At 37.9% G+C, this 14751-nt stretch overlaps 1 long non-coding RNA gene across 2 annotated transcripts; it reads left to right on the forward strand.

Annotated features, from left to right (window-relative positions):
• The first annotated feature begins 3996 nt into the window (after nt 1-3996).
• Nucleotides 3997-11028, forward strand: LOC140162446 (uncharacterized). Of its 2 annotated transcripts, XR_011860287.1 has the most exons (7): nt 3997-4922; nt 6330-6533; nt 6961-7114; nt 7360-7897; nt 8616-8767; nt 9608-10087; nt 10759-11028. It is a non-coding gene; the product is annotated as an uncharacterized lncRNA (long non-coding RNA). The 2 variants fall into 2 exon arrangements; XR_011860286.1 differs by lacking the exon at nt 9608-10087.
• The last annotated feature ends 3723 nt before the right edge of the window (nt 11029-14751 follow it).

Here is a 14751-nt window from a genome sequence, read left to right on the forward strand (position 1 = left end):
GATACACACAGGAGCAGCATATTCTTCTCTAAAATGTTTTTGGCAACCTCTGTGAGTTCAGTAATCTGGGATATTAAATTTGCCACTTAATGTAAAGCTAAGATTGTAAACTAACAACTATCGGTATCCATTTGAAACAAAATCATGGGCCTTGTCTCTTTATGCCAGTTTTTCCAGCACAAAGTTGTGGAATTATGCAACTTGAATTGCAAATTAGAACTTCTTTCCTTGAGTTGCTGAATTTTCAATGCAGTAGTTGTTGTCCTTGCCCCTATCATATACATATCTTACTTGTCACCAATGCGCTATAATTTTTGAGAAAAATGCAAAAATAGGCACAAAATCGGCCAGGGGTGTAGTATCCCCTTAATCGTAAAATTGGTAATTAAATAATGCCGACTGGAGTAAATTTTAGTTACTTATTCACATGCATAATTTTTCCAATTTTACCAATCAAAAATATGCATATAGGGTGTATATCTGACAATGAACACCATTTCCTCAGAAAAAAATAAATATCAGAAAATATAAACTCTCAGCTACAATTAGACCAAAATCCAATAAATAAATGAAAGAAAAAGTTTATAGTAGCTAGTGTGTTGGCCCTATACGATTAACACAATTTCTTCAGAATTGATTCAGAGTATTTTTCTGCATCTGGAATTCAATCATATTATTGTGGTCAATCTTGTGTATAAGTTAGGTGCTATTAGAATGGACTCATTGGAACGTTCCTAACTCTACCCTGGTCTGCCAGGGTCAAGTGAATGGTTTATGATTAAAGAACCATTCAGTGATCCCAGCTGCGCAAGTATAAAAAAAATTCAAAGTTCAAAAGTTGCTTAAAAGTGAAAGATAAGTCATTCAAATTGTCATTTGGTATTTTTGAAATGAAAAATTTGGCAAAAAATGAAGAGACGGCAGTATTGACAAAGTTGAAGTCTCATTCAAATACATGTAGCTGTCAGTAGGCCTATATAAATTACAGATTACATGTAAATCAGGTTTTTATGGGTTTCATATCAAAAAAAGGTCCATATTTTGGAAAGAAAGTCCACTTTTCACAAAATTGCCCCCTTGAGAAAAAAAAAGTATGCTTTTTCAAAATCAGCACCCCCCCCCCAAACAAATTCTGCGTATGGGCCTGATCCATGTCAAGGTTTTGGCAAATATACCTATTTGGATAGCACATCCCTGTATATGTTTCCCCCAAGTGTGGGCACCCCTCTAGATCCCACCATCTTCATTGGTCATCAAGTCCGGCTGCCCGGCGTAGTGCTTGGTCATCAAGTCCGACTGTCCGGCGTAGAATTGTTATGTTTTTGGCACCTAGTCGTTTTTCTATGAAAAACATGACCCATTTGGACAGCAAAAACCAAGGAAGGGGGAGGGTCTTATTGGAAATGAGGGTATGGGGATGTACGACACATTTGGGGTACATTTTCAGCCATTTAGACTTAGGTGGATTTTCAGCCATTTTGGTTTATTGATGGCCATAATTTCATGAAAATTTGAAAGGGTGTTTTTTTCTTCAAAATTTTCTCAAAAAAGTGCAAATTTTTCTTTACACAAATTTGCAAAAATTTATAAAAAAATTGGTAGAATTTCTAGTCCTTTGGTTTACGGTTGGGTACTTTTTGAGGTATCAGCCGCTCATCCCTACCCAAACCAAAGTTGAGACCCCCGGCAGCAACATTCCTGTCAATGTTGGTCTCAAATGTGGGACTACCCACTAGATTCCAGCATCCTGATCAGGTACCCCTACCATACCCTTACCTGGCCTTTGTCAGAAGCTCAGTTTGGCTTGGTTTGTGAGGGGCAAGTGCTTGGTGCGAGCCAAGGGCATCTGTGCACTGCAAGTGCATAAGTGTGCGCTGCAAGCATATCGGCGCAAGAGATTCCTGACTTGTGTGAGCATGGTTCCCTGTAGCTCATTTCAGCTGATGTTATTCTCCTATGCATAGCTTGGACAGGTTGGGTTAGTCTCTGAGTTTCCTGTCTGTGATACAAGACTCTTCTATACCAGTTTCAACAACATATCCTATTGTCTTGATTAATCTTACTGGCTCTTATGGAGACTTTATAAGGATCTCTCACAGATAAATTGGCAAGTTGGAACAAGATGTCAGAATATTTTGTCAGGGTGATGATGAAGGTGATATGACTCTTGGGGATGGTGTTGAGGATGGTGACTTGATTAATGATAACACAAAATCAATAATGAAACTTTAGGAACTGCATTTTATTTGCGCGACAACTATCATAGTACATGCACAATAAGGTTTCAGACATTTGAGGTTGGGCACAATACCTGAATTGAAGAAGGGCCCAATTCATTTTTTTTTTTAAACATCAGATAGAACCAGCATTTTATTGCCTGCAAACTATTCTTTATTGTGTGTGAAAGATGAACCAAAATCAACTCTCTAAATAGTCTTCCACATACACTTAATCATGGTTTTCATGGAAGAAAGGCCCAACTCCATGGAGTTTGGCCCATCTTCCACAAATATTGGGTTAAAGAGGAATTTTGTTCATCCAAGAAATCTGCTTTTCACTACAATAAACTTTCTTGCTAACATATTTTCATGCTTCTACTTGTGCAATTAATGGATGATTATCAAATTTCTGTAGCTATTTATAACACATCTGCTTACGAACTCGCACCTATAATATATTAGTGGAAGAAGGGCCCAACTTCAGCTCAGTATTAAGAACTGTACATTGCCATGGAAACATATATAATTTTGAATGTATGTAATATTGTATGTTCATGTATTAAAAGTCCTTGAAGATGAAAACATTCCGTCTATAAAACTTTTACAAATATTTAAGTTTTTTCTTAATATCTCAAAAACAGTTTTGATGAAGTTGGGTCCTTCTTCCACTTAGGTATTCAATTATATTGATTTGGTTTAGGAATTCTAGTTGAAGCAAGGCTGTTAGCTGTCAATATATGTACCCAAATTTAGAAAAGTAAAAAAAATAAATACGCAAATTCAAAATTAGTACATTGCTATGGTACGTGCATCCCTCCTATACAATATATGTTAGCGTTTGTATCGTTTGTCTGGGAAGATGCCGTGAGTACGATGCCTCTATTGAATGTCATAGTGCCAGCGAGGGATTGGTTTACACGATGTCCTTCGTCTATGTCACCTCCGAGGGACTGTGCCACTTGGTTACCCGCTATGGTGTGGGGCGAGAACATAAACAGATGCACAGCGTGTTCTCTAACGTGCGCGGCCCTCTTGAGCCTTTGTAAGCTGGGCCAATGGCCATGGGGTGTCTTGTCTTGAGGAACGGGGCCCTCAACATTCGTCTTGTATCCGTTAAGTGTTCCCGACTCAGTAGTCCAGCTGCAAAGAAAGCCATATATGATGGTTATGCCAGTTTTATGAAACATGTTCTTTTGCTGATTATTGTTCTGGGTGATGCAGAATGAATCGAACCACCATGTACAATAAAACCAAATATGCAAGTTAGGGTAAGGGGTAGTCTTTTGCACATTTGGGACTGGAGTATGAGGCACAACTATTATCACCCGTGGGATATTTAAGGTAATACAGGGGTCAAAATTCAAAATTTTGTTAAATCAGGAATGTTGAGAAAGAATTTGACATCAATTTGAATGAAAATTGATTAATTTGGATTTCCTGATGTAACCTTATAAAAGAACAACTTGCAGCTGGACTATGCACCTACCTTGAAGTGGTTTTCGGACTTACGATTGTGACTTGATCTAAACATACAAAATTTACCGTCACAAAACAAAAACCAGTTGGTACAGATGTTTTCTGTTTCAATTTATGTTAAAGCCATATTATAACAATTCCGTTTTTTGCACGATTGTAATCTTACTTTAGTCAATAAAGATACTCTGCAAAAATCAAGACTTTAGGTGCTGTAGTTTTGTCAAAATCCGAGATTTTGAATAAAACGATGGAACCGTGTTTTTATTATTACAATGGAAAAACATGCGGGATACACATAAACACACCCAGAGGATTGTATTGTATTACAACCGTGGGAGTAACATGCATGGGCGCTAGTAGTAAATTCCAATTTTTATGCTTTACCTCACTTGTTCGGCTCAAAATCTTGTTTACATCTGGTCACAATTAACTAGAGGGTGCGATATTTGTTTGTTTGTTTTATTTGTTTGTTTGTTTAACCAGTCAGTCTGGATGAACACATGCTTTGGTCCTGATGGGACCAGGCTATTGCTCAAACCAAGCTGTCAAGCATGAAAAGAAAAGAAAGAAGGAAAAGAGCAAGGAAAATAATGTCCATTCACAACAAATCTGTACAATTTTGCTCTTGGCATTTGGGTCTAGATGTGTGTGGGGGTGGGGGTGTAGGCGTGTGTGTCTTATATCGGGTTAGAGAACTTGAATAACCTGGTATCTGGGTCTAAACTAAGATTCCAGATGACAATCTGTGAGCTAGCTTCTATGTCACTACATTGTCATATCAAACACTCCATATTCATTAAATATGTGAAGGATATTATTAACACTGGATCCACTCAACTAGTCTTGTGAAGTCACATGATTTAAAAGTATCCATTCATTCAACTAATTCAACCATTGTCTCATTTTTGGGATTTTTGCAGGTACGCTGAATATCAACAAAATACAACTGCTGGTGCTGGACTCCTTCGTGTAGCAGAAATATGATAACAGAAATCATGAAGTGAAGCTGTATGACCCAACACATACCATAACTAGAAGTAGTAATAGAAGAGAGAATCCCTCCTGAACCTCATCAGTGGATACAGCCTTTCACTGTTGTAGAGAACCAATACGTCCATGCCTTTCTCAAGCTCTGGTAAACCAGCTACATGTACATCACTGTTGACTGTTCAAAAGATGATCAAGATTGAAGAGGAGGTCAAGACAAATAACAAAAAGAAACTTGAGGTAAGACATACCTAGAAAACATCGGTTTCGACATTGTTCACAAAACATCTGTTTTGTTGGGTTATATATACAAAGGGTATATAAAAAGGTATGAAAAGTGTTCTTGACACCCCCTGGCGATCCCGAAAAAAGGTAAAAGAGAAAGGAAGAGAGAAGGGGAGGAGGGGGTGTGGTACAAGGGGTTAGAGTATGAGTGTCTCTCACATCACCATGAGAGCGAGGGAATAAAAACTACAATAAGTTTGTAATTTGGGCCGCTATATTGTTGGCCTACAATAATGTTGGCCAGGCGCATTCGTGAATCCAGGGTCTGCGATGACACAATCACCCTAAGTGTTATATGCTCACGGAATTGCTGCCCATGCAGTGATAACCTGTGTAGCTACCGGTCCGTAATTATGTGGTTGGCATGCGAGGGGGGGGTCAAAGGTTCGAATCCCGGGGGTGCCAAGTGACTTCTTTGTTCATCTTCTCTCCTTTTTCGTATCTTCTTTAACTTATTAAAAGTGTTAGGGTTTTAAAATGCCAAATTGCCGCAAAGTGCATTTATCTTGGTAAAGCCATTCTGTCAGTAGATCTGTGAGACGTCCCATTGGAAATTCCTTTTTTTTTTCATCTCAAACTTAAACATGAATCTTAAAAATATTATAATTCCATCCTTTCTATATGTAAGCCTTAATCATTATGAGTGCTAGGGCAACTCCTCTCATGCCTGAAAAAACCTCCTTGGCTGGATCAAAATAACAGGACAAAAGTAACCAAAGTTGTAAAACGCCTATGCATTTTCCTTTGGCACGATTTCAGCATTTAAACTTGCAATTTTTTTGCGCGTTTCATGCACATTTGTCCTGTTAATGTTCTTTTTATTAGTAGCAGATCAGTGGAGGATTTGGAAATTTTGATCACTGACTCGGTGAGTCTGGTTCATCTCCAAATTTTAACATTGAAATAGCAAACTTTTGTGCACTACGCACACACTTTTTCAAATTTTCGTGTGCTTTTTTCCTGGTAAGTGGGACAGCTTGGAAAAAACTTGGGTGACGGTGGTGGGGAGGGATGTCTTCAATCCAATTAGCCAGGGTGGCAATTATGTTGCCATGCACAGGTGCCAGCAAAAGGTAAATCGGGCCATACCAGCAAAATTTATTTCTGAACACCCCTGATGTTACACTGTGTAACATGAAAGCAGCATTTAAGGTGGTTATGTTATCAAATGTACTTAATATGTTAATATGTTATTGGTAAATCACAATCACACACAGGGACCGAGCTTGCTTTAGTATTAAATACTAACTAATCTTTGCAATAGAAAAAGCAAAATTATATGATGCATTACTTCCAAATTTCCTGTAATACTTAGTTTCACTTGTCATGTCTAGTTAGATTAAAACTTATTTGAAATTACAGGTTTAATTTCCTCAGGCAGGTAATCCCAGTATTGATGAAGATGACAATCTATAAAAAGATGACAAAGATGACTGGCTTGATATGGCAGAGTATGATGCAGCAGTGAACAACACAGCATTCAACAACTGTGGCCAATGCGTGTTTTTGCTATAGCACTCTACATGCAGTTAACCAATAGATACACAAAAGGCGATTGACTTTAAGGTATACAAAAATGTTCATAGAAGATGTTGTTGAAAACAAACAAGTTGTTTAATTGTGTACTCATAACTAAGCCAATGATGCATGTTCTTTACGTGTGATGAGCCATGGGTCGTTAAAATTAGGGGATCTTTATTAGGCAGGCTGAGAGGGGTTTCTGGCAGGCCCATAGGGGGTATAACATAACCTTTGCATCTGGGCTTGAGATTGGAATTCAATTTCCTTTCTCACAAAGTAAGGGTAAGAGTAAAATTGTACAAAATTGTGTTTGGGAGTGGCCTTCTGTCCTTCCTCTTGCACTATTTTTTTTTCCATTTTTTGCTTTGTTTATCAAAGCTATCTGGGCCAGCATAGTAGGTAGAAATATACTGATAAAAAGAATACATTGTTTAATATTGCTTTTTTCTTTTCTTTTCAATCTTTCATTTAGGGCCTACAGGCATCTTTCCACACCTATTGCTAAGGCATCAAAATAAAGGAGTTTGCTACACATCTCAACAGTGTTCAAGAAGACTGATGACCTAAAGGAGCATGATAGTCCCACTGCTCTCTCTTTACTATATAAATGGACAAAACCGGATGAGGTAAAAAGCATAATCATTTGTCTTAAATTTTGCAGACCAAAAGTATACAGATATGCCTTTGATTTGATATGACTTTGGTTGGGTTGCATGCCTGATGTTGAACCACGTCATTCCAATAAATCTAATGAGATTTTAAAAGTTGAATGAAAAGATGTATTCAAATGGTAAAACTTTTGACAATTGCGCGCTTTGTCAAAAAAAAAGCAGCAGGTCTTAAATTAATTTTAATGTTCTTTTCTATGTAGACTGTGGAGGTAAGTGTGGAAACTTTGCACTGAGAATGGCTATTGATGGAAGCGAAGAGGAGCTAGGATTCCACCTGGAAAAGAGGTGAAGCAGGAGAGTTGTACCGGTGGTGGTGACAGACTTTGATTTTGCTGACGAGATATTGCACTGTTGTCTGAGGAAAACAACAAGAACTGCTTCACAGAGTTGAGACTTCAGCTGCAATAGTGGGCCTGAAGATGAATGGAAGTAAAACAAAGTTCATGTCTTACAATAACAAGGGAGAAAGCATCACAAGAAATGACGGTGTAGTACTAGAGGGGTCGATGATTTCAAATACCTAGGAGATCTTCCAAAAATAAGCCACAAGATCAGTAGAAGTGAGGAGCCCGCATTAAAAAATGGTTCATTGGATACCCAAGCATGGGAGGCAGAAACCTGGAAGACCCACTATAACCTATGTAGACATTCTGAATGATGACGCTCGATTGGAAGCAGCAGACTTCAGGATAGCAATGGAGAACAAAAAGTTTGAGGACACCACTCGAAATAAGTCAAGTAAGTAAGTTAAGGGATCTGGAATGAGCGTTTTGAGCGTTTCGAAAGTATTTCTTATGGGTCATGAGAGCACATCAGACATATCGAATTGCATTCTAAATACGAAGAATGTCTTTCTGATATCAAATAATTTTCTTTTTTTTTTTTATTTATGATATAATATAAATTTTATTACATATTATAAAAATTCGATATTTTTCACATTTTGGAGATAACAGTCCTCGAAGTAAATTTTATAAATGTAATGATATATTCTTAAAGTGTATGTAGCTGGGAGGAAAAGCCAACTATCAATTGAAAATGTTGACCTTTCATATTGAAGAAAACAAGTTGTTTAATTGTGTACTCATAACTATAAGCCAATGATGCATGTTCTTTACGTGTGCAAATAATTATGAGCCATGGGTTGTTAAAATTGGGGATCTTTAGGCAGGCTGAGAGGGGTTTCTGGCAGGCCCATAGGGGGTATAACACAACAGCCTTTGCATCTGGGCTTGAGATTGGAATTCCAATTTCCTTTCTCACAAAGTAAGGGCTAAGAGTAAAATTGTACAAAATTGTGTTCGGGAGTGGCCTTCTCTCCTTCCTCTTGCACTATTTTTTTCCATTTTTTGCTTTGTTTATCAAAGCTATCTGGGCCAGCATGGTAGGTAGAAATATACTGATAAAAAGAATACATTGTTTAATATTGCTTTTTTTGTTTCAATCTTTCATTTAGGGCCTACAGGCATCTTTCCACACCTTTGCTAAGGCATCAAAATAAAGGAGTTTGCTACACACCTCAACAGTGTTCAAGAAGACTGATGACCTAAGGAGCATGATAGTCCCACTGCTCTCTCTTTACTATATAAATGGACAAAACCGGATGAGGTAAAAAGCATAATCATTTGTCTTAAATTTTGCAGACCAAAAATGCTCGCAGGAATATTACTAATCTTTCTTTGATTGTATTTTGATTCAAAGATTTCAGTCAATTTGAAGATGAACAAACACAAGGGTGTGTATCTGTAAATAGGAATCTCCTGATATGACTTTCCAGACAAAACTTTAAAATGGGAAACTTTAGATTCAAGAAATACATTTGAAAAGGCTTAAAAACAAAGAATTGCTTAATTTTTAGTAGTAAGAATTTGCTTAATGTTTAGTCATAATATATGCCTGGACATTGGATTGTATCAAAAATGAGTAGGATCTGGCTTTGACTGAGCTTTCCAAATGTTTTGGGCTAGGGTGATCTAGTCGGCATTTTATCTATGAAATCTTATAGGACTCGGGGTTTTCTATGCATCAGATGTCTAAACTTAATTTTTAGTAGTAAGAATTTGCTTAATGTTTAGTCATAATATATGCCTGGACATTGGATTGTATCAAAAATGAGTAGGATCTGGCTTTGACTGAGCATTCCAAATGTTTTGGGCTAGGGTGATCTAGTCAGCATTTTATCTATGAAATCTTATAGGACTCTGGGTTTTCTATGCATCAGATGTCTAAACTAACTTCTAGACAATATCATCCCCTGAAGTTCCGGTCCATGAGAGTATCATCAAATGTGTACAAATACAGTTTCTTTCTAAATACCATATCAGAGTGGAATAACCTCCCATCATCTGTTCTAGAGTCTTAATTGTAGCATTAAAAACTGCACTATGTAATAATGTAACTTAATGTTTAATCTGTATTCACATATAAATATTTGTGTTTTCATCATAGAGGAGCTAGGATTCCACCTGGAAAAGAGGTGAAGCAGGAGAGTTGTACCGGTGGTGGTGACAGACTTTGATTTTGCTGACGACATTGCACTGTTGTCTGAGGAAAACAACAAGAACTACTTCACAGAGTTGAGACTTCAGCTGCAATAGTGGGCCTGAAGATGAATGGAAGTAAAACAAAGTTCATATCTTACAATAACAAGAGAGAAAGCATCACAAGAAATGACGGTGTAGTACTAGAGGAGTCGATTATTTCAAATACCTAGGAGATCTTCCAAAAATAAGCCACAAGATCAGTAGAAGTGAGGAGCCCGCATTAAAAATGGTTCATTGGATACCCAAGCATGGGAGGCAGAAACCTGGAAGACCCACTATAACCTATGTAGACATTCTGAATGATGACGCCTTCGATTGGAAGCAGCAGACTTCAGGATAGCAATGGAGAACAAAAAGTTTGAGGACACCACTCGACATAAGTCAAGTAAGTAAGTTAAGGGATCTGGAATGAGCGTTTTGAGCGTTTCGAAAGTATTTCTTATGGGTCATGAGAGCACATCAGACATATCGAATTGCATTCTAAATACGAAGAATGTCTTTCTGATATCAAATAATTTTCTTTTTTTTGAAATTAGCGATATAATACAAATTTTATGACAAATTATAAAAATTTGATATTTTTCACATTTTTGATATATAACAGTCCTCGAAGTAAATTTTATAAATGTAATGATATATTCTTAAAGTGTATGTAGCTGGGAGGAAAAGCCGATGATCAATTGAAAATTTTGACCTTTCATATTGAAGAAAACAAGTTGTTTAATTGTGTACTCATAACTAAGCCAATGATGCATGTTCTTTACGTGTACAATAATTATGAGCCATGGGTCGTTAAAATTGGGGATCTTTAGGCAGGCTGAGAGGGGTTTCTGGCAGGCCCATAGGGGGTATAACAGTATACAGATATGCCTTTGATTTGATATGACTTTGGTTGGGTTGCATGCCTGATGTTGAACCATGTCATTCCAATAAATCTAATGAGATTTTAAAAGTTGAATGGAAAGATATATTCAAATGGTAAAACTTTTGACAATTGCTTTTTTACAAAAATGAGCAGCAGGTGTTAAATGAATTTTAATGTTCTTTTCTATGTAGACTGTGGAGGTACATGTGAAAACTGAGAATGGCTATTGATGGAAGCGAAGAGGAGCTAGGATTCCACCTGGAAAAGAGGTGAAGCAGGAGAGTTGTACTGGTGGTGGTGACAGACTTTGATTTTGCTGACGACATTGCACTGTTGTCTAAGGAAAACAACAAGAACTGCTTCACAGAGTTGAGACTTCAGCGGCAATAGTGGGCCTGAAGATGAATGGAAGTAAAACAAAGTTCATGTCTTACAATAACAAGAGAAAAGCATCACAACAAATGACGTGTAGTACTAGAGGGGTCGATGATTTCAAATACCTAGGCGCAAGTAACATATGACAAATGCAGACCTATATGGAGATCTTCCAAAAATAAGCCACAAGATCAGTAGAAGTGAGGAGCCGCATCAAAAATGGTTCATTGGATACCCAAGCATGGGGGCGGAAATCTGGAAGACCCACTATAACCTATGTAGACATTCTGAATGATGACGCTTTCGATTGGAAGCAGCAGACTTCAGGATAGCAATGGAGAACAAAAAGTCAAGTAAGTAAGTTAAGTGGAAGATATTTCCAAAATCTTTCACAGGAGGTTTGGATTTTAAATGGAATAGCCCATTGCATGCTTTTACTTTCAACAAAGTGGAGTCTACCACTGATCATGGTTCATGATTACACTCTTGAACCAGTCAGTGAGTGTAGAGGTTTGTTGATCATATTTGTGGCATTGTGTTCATGGACAAATAATTTGTAGAAAAAATAGCAAATTGTGTGGAGCTTTTACACATAAAACACACATGAAACACACAGGAAGAATTCTTTTAACATTATGATACCTAAATCACACAATTTGTGGCAATTTTTTTAGGCATTTTGGTCGCCATTTTGAAAAAGCGCCCTCTATTTGGAGTGTCCCTACATTTGACAAGGTTGCATACAGAATCACTATTTTCACCCCTACTGTACATCCCCAAATAGTATTAAATGCACTTGTGTGCTGTTCCAACAGATCAAAGTTTTCTTCATACATGTGAAGACAAACATTATTTTGGCATGATGATTCATTAATATGCAAAACTATAAGAATTAGCAAATGATTGGCATGGCTGTGGCGCTTCAAAAAAGTACCGTTTTCATTAACATTTCATAGAAATTGCATGGAAAACCTCAAATTTGTGAAATTAAATTATACGCGGGGAAAGGAAAATTTTGTGGTGAACGAATAGCAAGTTTTGCATGCACATAGCTTCCTCATCCATGGAGAAATATGGAGAAAGCCATGCACCTCTAGCAAACTTTGGAATGTTTACATATTTACATACTCAGTGGCAACAACACCACATAATTATATTGGAATCATCAGCCTGTCTTGTATTAAATGTACTTCTATATGGCTACTGACAAACTTTGTATTTTTTTGCCTTGCAGCATTCTTCTACCTGAGAAATTCCATGGGTTCCTATTTTTTGTGTCAAAGTTAATCAAGGCATTATCTATGTATTAGGCCATATATTCCATTCAATATCCACACTACCCCTGTGGAAGATTTTGGAAATATCTACCACAAGGGGGTTATGAATTTCAAATGCCAGAAACATGTACATTAGCAGCTCTATTTGAAACTCATCCTCCTTCAGTGGAAGATTAGTCTACAATCAAAGTGACACTATTTCTATAGCTAACACCAGTACTGATGACAATTTGTGCAATTTGAGACATGGTTATGCCATGTATTCTGACACTGACAATTTATCATTTAGATACAGTCGTGAACAACTTATGGGACTTCGGAAAAAAACAAGAATTTCTGAAGAAACATTTAGTATTGTGCAATGTTTGGGTATACTGCGGCGGGTACGTAGTCGTAGAGGTGGTCAGCATATCAGGAAAAAAATCACTGTTGTATGCGGAGATCGTCATCCCCCACTTCTAGCTCATAATGCTTATGGTTGTGAAGAAACTCGCCCATCATCACTTATTCATATCCCCTGTACACTCAAGTCAACCCCAATCCCAACCAGTCACATCTGAACACAAAACATTACTCCCATCCATCTTTTTAACAAATGCACAGTCATTGGTGAAAAAATTGAAGCAGAAATAATCTTTGATCAACAAGAGGTGGACATTGGTGTTGTAACTGAATCGTGGTTTTCCTCGAACATTCCTGATGAACAGCTGAGCATATAAGTGGTTACAATTTGTTCTCACAATGCCGGGACAGAAGACGAGGCGGCGGAGTTGCTATCTACGTGAGAAATGAGTTACCTGCCAAAGAGATTGATGTTCCTGTTCCTAATGAACTTGAATGCCTCTGGGTCAACATTCGCCCTAATAGACTGCCCGTGGAATTTCTTCTTTAGCAATTTATGCAGTTTATATTGTAACTGACTCCCCTAAGTATCCTGATATTGGTATAGTTATCTTAGGTGACTTTAACAGAATGAATATACAGCAAATTGTTAATGGCAATGACTTATATCAGCTTATTGACTTTCCAACTAGAGGGGATGCAATCCTTGACCTTTTACTCATAAACCACATGCTCAAGACTCACTACAAAAAAACCTGTTCCTTTGTCACCAATTGGTAAGAGTGACCATCTGTGTGTCCTATGGAAGCCAAGTGTTCACACAACAGGTTGAAACACAAAAAAGAGATCCGTGTTTCTCGTCCATTACCCGAGTCTGGTTTACGAGCGTTTGGGGTGTGGGTTCAAGATCAGGATTGGCATGAAATCTTACAGTCTTGTGATACTCAAGAAAAATGCAATGTGTTCTATGAAATGCTTGAACAGGCTAATTTGACTTGTGTTTTCCTCTTGTTAAATCTAAAATGCACTCTAATGATAAGCCATGGCTTACAAGCCGCATTAAAAGTTTGATTTCTCAACGACAAGATGCATTTGCATCAGGTAACCATGAGCTGAGGCGTAAGTTGAGAAATCAGGTTCAACGTGAAATAAAAAAGGCCAAGGAGTCTTACCATGCTAATAGGATCAGGAATTTACAGAAAACTGAACCTAAAAAATGGCACCAGCAAATAAAGGTTGTTACCAACTGCAGTAAAACTAAGCTCAGCATGGACATCCCAGGTATTGACGATTCTGACTTGAAAGGTAAAGCTAATGCCATCAATGCCAAGTTTGCTCAGGTATCTGAGGACCTTGACCCTTTAAATTTTAGTCATCTGCCTGCTTACTTACCTGCTGAAAAACCTCCTGAGGTTTTTGCTGAGCTTGGTAAACTAAAACCTGCCAAAGCAGCGGGGCCTGATCAAATTCCTCCCCGGTTAGTAAAAGAGTTTGCATATGAAATGAGTGTGCCCCTGACTGATATATTAAATAGTTCTTACTCAGAAGGTAAAGTTCCAAAACAATGGAAACAAGCAATAGTTGTGCCTATTCCTAAGCAACTACCCCCACTATTGAAAAACTGAGACCAGTGTCACTCACCTCTGTTTTTGCTTAAGTTGCCGAAGGTTTTGTTGTGGGGTGGGTCCTCGAGGATATTCAGCATAAAATTGATGAGCGCCAATTTGGCAATGTTAAAGGTGTTTCAACATCCCATTACCTTGTTAGCCTTCTTCACCATCTGCATCAAGGCACAGAAGGAAGTCACAATGTTGGAACGGTGGTCCTAACGGATTTTTCCAAAGCGTTTGGACTTGGTCGACCATACCATCCTTGTTGATAAGATAATACGCTTGGGAGTCCGTGGGTCCATCGTTCCATGGATTTGTGATTTCCTTCATGATGGGCAGCAATGTGTTCGCTTTAATGACACTCTTTCAGACTGTTCCACTTCATGGGGAGTACCTCAGGCACGAAACTTCGGTCCCATTGGTTTTCAGATTCTCATAAACGATGCTGCTCAAAATTCCACTTCTAGTTGTTGGAAATACGTGGATGACCTGACATTTGCAGAGAATGTAAATGGATCGCAACCCTCCAGCTTTTACAATCTGATCTTGATCAGTTTACTGAGTGGTCCAAGGGTAATTT

This window comes from Amphiura filiformis, chromosome 10 (genome assembly GCF_039555335.1).
Source record: "Amphiura filiformis chromosome 10, Afil_fr2py, whole genome shotgun sequence".
In the NCBI taxonomy this organism is placed as follows: domain Eukaryota; kingdom Metazoa; phylum Echinodermata; class Ophiuroidea; order Amphilepidida; family Amphiuridae; genus Amphiura; species Amphiura filiformis.